We start from the raw sequence: 7,081 nt of genomic DNA on the forward strand, positions 1-7,081 counted from the left end.
AGTCACTCTAAAACTTTTCTTAGCCCAGAAAACTGACATGACCATTTGCTGGTGGAGGCACCATGCTTCCTGCTCCAACTCGGTCTGTTGAAGGAGCACACGAGGTGTTTAATGATAAGAAATTTCCAGTAAAAACATGCAAGGTGTGAGCTAGGAGCCTGCCTGTGCCCCTCCCCATCCTGCTGTCACATTTCTTCACAACAGAAGGTGGGGTTTGGAAATCAGGGCAGAAAAAGAGAAGACAGCCCGTGGCACACACTGTACCCAGACACCACCCATGGCGGCAGTGTTTTCCCGTCATGGAAATGAGCTCGTATTAGTTTCCTGTGGTCACCATAAATCACCCCAGACTGAGAGACTTAAACAACAGAAATGTATTCTCTCACATACTGGAGGCTGGAAGTCTGAAATCAAGGGGTCAGCAGGGTTGGTTTCTCCTGAGTCCTCTCCCCTTGGCGTGGAGACGGCCACCTTCTCCCTGTGTCCCCACGTGGTCATCCTTCTGTGTCTCTGTCCTAATCTCCTCTTGTAAGGACACCAGTCAGATTGCATTAGGACCCATCCATACAACCTCATTTTTACTTAATCAACCCTTTAAAAAACCCATTTCCTAATACAGTCACATTCTGAAGTCCTGGGTGTTAGGTCTTCAATATATAAATCAGAAGGAACACAGCTCAGTTCATAACAGGTGTGGTACTATGGAATTTCCTCTGTTCAGATGATTTACCTCTTGGCCTGACATCCTGCCCAGCGATGACTAGAAGAATTGTAGATCAACTCCTGACATAACCATGGGGAATTTCTGGCAGAATTATTGGCTATTTATTGACTCAAATAATAACCCAAGATACCCATTGCCGTCCATTTTCAATATCATTGCTGAATTCAGGCAAAAATGCGCAGGGGATCGAAAAATTGAAGGAGAAAACCTTAGGGATCGTCTAAGCCTGGGCTGGCAAATAGGTTTTATTTTCACACCAAGTGTGTTCCTCCTGCTTGGGAAGTCATGAGGATGCATGATTAATCATGACATGATTAGCCATGTCTGCCATGGGCAGAGGATAAAAATGGTAGCACATCTATCTTATAGCTCCCAACCCTGGCCTAATCCAAATTTTTGACAGAAACTGGTGGCCAGGGTGGGGAAATGACAAACAGTCACCCAATAATTTGGATATCATTGAAAATCCAAGTTCTTAACTTGTAATGTAATGTCCCTCCTATTATATTCACTTTCAGTGATTAAAACATCAAACCAAGGTTGTTCATTAATATTTTCTTGAAATCATGAGTTAAGAAAATTGTTCCAGGATTTTGGAAATTGCCTGGCTGGCCACATAGGAATTCAAGTCTCTGTTGTGCTGGGCACTAGGCAAGATGACAGGATTACGAAGAGGAATAAGATGTGATGAAGCCCACTCTTTAAAGTGCATGGCAGCCACAGAACATACTCTCATAGCGTTAAATGTAAACTATTTTTCTGGGGGTTGGTGGGTCAGAGAAACATTCCCAGTGGGATGTTTAGGTTGACTCTGAAGGGATGAGTTGAAATCTTCTGGCCAAAGAAAGGGGGGAGGACTCCAGCGAGTGGGAACAACAAAGCAGTGACTCAGGTGGGAAAGACCAAGCCTTGTCCAGAAACAGGTGCAGCAGCAACACTCCTGGGAGCAGAAAAGGGGAGGTGGATGAAGAGCCTTGGCATGCAGAGCTTTGCTGTTTCTGCAGCCATGTTTTCTGCCATGCCTTTTCTAGGCTTCCTCCAAAGCCACTCTGCCCTCTCCCTTGACTAGTGATTTATGGTGTGATCACAAGAGGACTGTGCCCCTTTGCATAGAGGGCCCCCAAGACCCCTCAGCTTCCATGAGTCACTAGAAGGACTCACAGAACTCAAAAGAGCCATGATGCTCACAGTTACAGTTTATTACAGAGAAAGGATACAGCCTAAAATCAGCAAGGAGAAGAGACATGTAGGATGGAGTTGAAGAGAAAGCAGGCACAAGCTTCTGGTGGTCCTACCCCAGTGGAGTAGCACAGACAGAGCTGCAGCAGCCCATCAAGGAAGTGTGACCACATGGCTCACCTGAACTGCCCCGTGCCCAGGCCCCCAGGGGCCAAGCTGATACTCTCTGACCCAAGGCCACTACCAAGAATCCCACTGTTCACATAAACTCTGTGACTTGGCCCAAGGCCCCGGTAGACAGGTACTGTTACGGACGGGATGCACCAGGGGCTCAGAGGTACCTCCCAAGAGCCATCAAGGGCAAGGCTGCGCATCTCAAGTCTGCGTATTTAACACTTCGCTGCCACTGTACCTCTTACACCCTTTCCCTCCCACCTCCCAGCAACTCCTCTGCCACGTTCCTTCTCTCACCCACCCTTCAAGGCATCCATTCCCCTGAAGTCACTCCTCCTCTCCCCCGTGAAACTAACCCTGCTGTCCCACCCAATCCAACCCCACTACCTTCCAAGTCCAAACTTCTCCCATAAACCTGAAACTGACCTATTCAAACCAGTTCTCTCAAAGCTGTGTGAGATGGGAGCCCAGCCAACTTCCAGTGATTTTCACTTTGAGCATCTTCATTGTTGCTCATCCAACAGTTTCCCTGTCAGTGTGATTTTCAGAGGAGAAGAATGTGAAACCACATGTGGGGCATTCTGGAGGGTGCTGGAGTGTTCTGTTAACCACCCTCATCCATGGAAAACATCCCACACGCCTCCACCCAGCCTGCAAAGCTCCTCAAACCCACACCCATCAGTCTTTGCAAGTTTATGCTTGGGCCATCCCTGAGCCAGGACCCCAGACTCTCAGGGGATTTGGAATCTCCCATCTTGTTTCACGGTGTAAATTTCCCTTTCCTCCTTTCTTCACTCAGACTTGTATCCAGTCCCAGCTCAGACATCATTTCTTCCAGAAACACTTTCCTGATTCCTACCAGCTTTCCCTTCCCTTCCTGCTCCCCCCACCAAGGCTCTGGCCTCAGCCAACCCTGACCTCTGCATTTGACCCAAGATACATGTCCATGTGTAAGTGACCTGGGCCCCCAGACATGGAAATAAGTCTGTGGTCACCTTGAATATTTACTTTTTCTGGATGAGGATGAAATATTGAAATGCCTACTTATTAAATGTCTTTGTTAAAATCCGTATGTAGAACTAAACAATGTATTAATCAAAATCATTGCTTTTCACGCTCATAATTCATTAGGTAATCTTTTTTTAACCTTTAAAAATATTTTTATTGAGGTATAATTGCCATATAACATTATATTAGTTTCAGATGTGCAACATAGTGATCTAATATTTGTATACACGGCAAAATTCATCAGGCAGTCTTATTCAGAGGTGACACATGGCATCTTTGGGGTGAAGCCATTCCTTGGGAATGTAACCACTTCCTGTCTGACCAGTGGAGTGGCGGAGATTTTGGGATTCCAGTTTGCCTGTCATTGGAAATCACGTGTGAAGCCAGAAGTTCATCTGATAATGCGAGGGTGGTTTTTCCTTCATCCCCTATGGAGGAATATGAATGGTATTATGTGCCAGGAATACTGCACATAATACTAATAACAACAAAAAACCACAATAATAATATCAACAACAACAAACAGTAACTTGATTCCTCTACCGCTTCCTCTTATACCAACAGTTTAGATTGTTTGTGCGCTGGATGCATCCTAGACCAGCATTGATTGAGGTCACTTCTGACTCATTTGTCCTCCTCCTCTAGAAGTTGGGGGTTCAGAATAAAGAAATCAAACAAGTTCCCTGTTGCATGAGGGTCTTTGCGAGGACCTGGACACACAGGGCAGCTGTCTCCTTAATGTGGGACAATTTCCCGTTGGTCTGTCTGCACAGTGTCCCCTCTGCCTCCAGACTGGGGGCGCTGGCTCCCAAGGATTGTCTTACCGCTGCAGATAACACGTGGCATTGGCTGGATAAAGGGTTAATTGATGAATGAATCCTTTCCTGGGGTCGATCAGTCAGGGAAATTTGCTCTTTCTGGAACCCAGCACCCAGGTGCTATCAGACAGTGGTGAGGGTATGAAGCCCGCAGGCCACACCTGGCCTGTCCCCTGCTGTCTGCCCCAACCAGACCTTGTTCCCCAACAAGGGACCTTGTGTGACTCCACTCCACAGCTCTAAAGTCGTCTGAGAGCAAGCAAACCAAGTGCTTTGAGTTTTCCGGGGCAGAGCTCAGGGGCACAAGGCCCCTCCCCCCCGTCTAATTTTGTACGCTCCCCAAATTAGATCTAATGGAAATGTAGCTGAGCTGCAGCCCCAGGAAGTAGCCCAGGCAAGTGGTGACGTGGTTAATAGAAGCCAGAACCCGTATGCCGTCTGTGCTCCTTGGAGGACGGCAGGTTGTTTAATGGCATTTGGAAGATGAATGCTGAAAAAGCAGCCCAAGGCCATCAGACTTTATCTCAGATAATGTCTCGCCAGTAAACCGCATTCTGAAATGCTTTTCTGGGTTACAATGATGGGGTTACCGAGAAGCAACAGGCGTGCCACAGTAGACAGTCAGAGCTGTGCTTGGGAAGGGGCCAGGTGGGGCACAGAATGCTGGAACACCTGGATGCTGGACATAGAGGGAGCACGTGTAAGGCTTCCCTTCCATGGCCTTGATCTGTGAGGAGAGGGGTGGGGCGAGGGGCGGGTGGGAGCCAGGCTTAGGGGAGCTGAGAAGAAAGGAAATTGGTCACAACTCAGAAGCAGGAAAAAGCCAAATGCATCACCTGCCTGCTCTGGGTCAGACCCTGGGGATGCTGCCTCCCGTGATGCTTTTTCTTATAATTCTCCAAGCATCTCAGAGAGACCAGATTGTCACGGAGCAGTTACACCCTTTGCCAAAGCCGTTCTGCGACGGTGACATCTGGGAAGCAGAGAGACACGCAAACTGCCCTGAGCTGCCTGTCCCCCCACTTCTAGCCACTGGATGTTTCCAAGGCTGCATCTCATCCACAAAAGCTTGTGTGTCACTTTCCCGTGGCTGCTGTAATAGCTTATCCCAAATTTGGTGGCTTAAAGCAACACACATGTATTCTCTTACAGTTCTAGAGGCCACAAATCCAAAACCTGTTCCACGGAGCCCAAATCAAGGTGTCAGCAGGGCCACGCTCCCTCCGGAGGCTGGGGGGAGCCTGTTCCCAGCCTCTTCCAGCTTCTAGAGCTGCATCCCCTGCCATGTGGCCTCTCCCTCATCTCCAAAGCCAGCAGGGTAGCATCTTGCTTCAGACTGCCCTCCACCTTCTTCTGTAGTCATTTCTGCCTCCACCTCCCTGCTATAAAGACCCTTCTGATTACATTTACCCACCCCCAGATAATCCAGAATAATCTCCTCAAGATCCTTAATTGAGTCATATCTGCAAAATTCCTTTTGCCACATGAGGTAACACGGATTTAGGGGATTAGGACGTGGGGACCTTTGGGAGGCATCCCTCAGCCCCACCACAATGAGCGACCCACACGCCTTCACTCCTCGCCATTGATCTCCAACCTGCAGAGGGGGTGGGGTCCTTCTCCTCCCGCCCATCCCTCTCCAGCACCACCCCCCGCCTCTTCTTGGGGGATAAAATGGCCACAGTTAATTGAAGCTTCTCTTGTGACCCCTCCTGGGTCAAAAATTATCAGAGCACAGTCAGTCCTGCTATCGTGCAAGATATGTACCCCTAAAAACCATGGCCTTGTGCTAACTTGCACACCAAGACCAGGGGGTTGTGGAGGAAACGGGGCTGGGGCATGAGTCAAAACCTGGATGGTGAAACCTACGAGAAGACAATAAACAGGGCAGCACCTGTTACTCATGCCAAATGGCTGGGAAATAAACACTGCAACAAATATGGCTCCTCACCCTGGAAAAACCCTACAATTTGCTTTGGATGTGGGCGTGGGAAGGGCTGCAGCTCCTGAGCTATGGTGGGGGTAGGAAGATGGCGGTCTGAAATCAAAGGGAAAGTTCTACCGCCAGATTGGTCGGGTGTGGCTCAGAGCGCGTGCGGTCCATGGAGGAAGACATTTGAGGTTCGTGTGTGTGTGCGTTGCAGGCTTCTCCTTCATTCGCTTCCATTCATCTCATGGTCTGTTCCTCTGTCTCTTCCAGACAAGATTGCACGTAAGCAAATGCAAAATTCAGGATTGCATGATGCTCAGGTGGGTTCCTATCCTATCAACCTAGTTGGAACAAATTCTCCTTTGCAAAGTAGAACTGACCACAGAGTGGGCCGTAAGAGGGTGGGAAAGGGCAGGAACTGAATCCACTGGCAATCAGGCAGCTGGAGGGGAGAGGGCTCTGTGTGTGCTGGGGCGTGGGGGATGCTCATGCACACACATGCACAGACATACACGTGCACACACACATGCACTCTCCCAGCTGCATCTCTCAAGGTCTCACCACCTTCCTGCTGCTCTTACCATGCTGTTATTTATTCTGTCTGCTTATAAAGTTTCCTCCACTTGTTGACATGCCCTAGAGGGATGAGGCCCTCGACTTTCCTGAATAATATGCATCCCTCCAAAGGACCCAGGTGGTGAAAACTGCAGACAGAATCAGAAATATGGCCAAGAAAGAGGGGGGCACGGCCCAGATGCTGTGGCCAGTGATTAGAATGACCAATGTGTCAGGCACGAAATAGGAGCTCCTTATATCGACCCAGCGTCCAGCATAAGGCCCCTTACATCACCAAAGGAAACAGGCAATTTTATGCCAACTCGGAGCAGTGTGTCTTGAGGTAATGGTGGGTATAATTCACGTCATTTGCATGGCCCCAGACCTGCTTGCAAAGGGAATTTCAGTCTGAGCTTCTAGGCTCCTGGCTTCTACGTTTTAAAGCCAGACCGTTAAAATATATATATTTAGAAGAATGCTAAAATATTTGACTTGCTCTAAGGGGGGTTAAGTGTCAGTGAAAATGGTCAGATTAATGGTCCCTGGAGATAGAAGTTGTCCTCCTTCTGTCCAATAGAAGTTGCCCTCCTTCTGTCCAGATGAATCAGCCTGAACCCTGTCCCTGGTTCACACCCCCTATTTCTCTCTCTTTCTCTCTCTCTCTCTCTCTCTCTCTCTCTCTCTCTCTCTCTC

This window comes from Aethalodelphis obliquidens, unplaced genomic scaffold, assembly GCF_003676395.1.
Source record: "Aethalodelphis obliquidens isolate GAN/ISIS:26980383/991018 unplaced genomic scaffold, ASM367639v1 scaffold9, whole genome shotgun sequence".
Taxonomy (NCBI): Eukaryota; Metazoa; Chordata; class Mammalia; order Artiodactyla; family Delphinidae; genus Aethalodelphis; species Aethalodelphis obliquidens.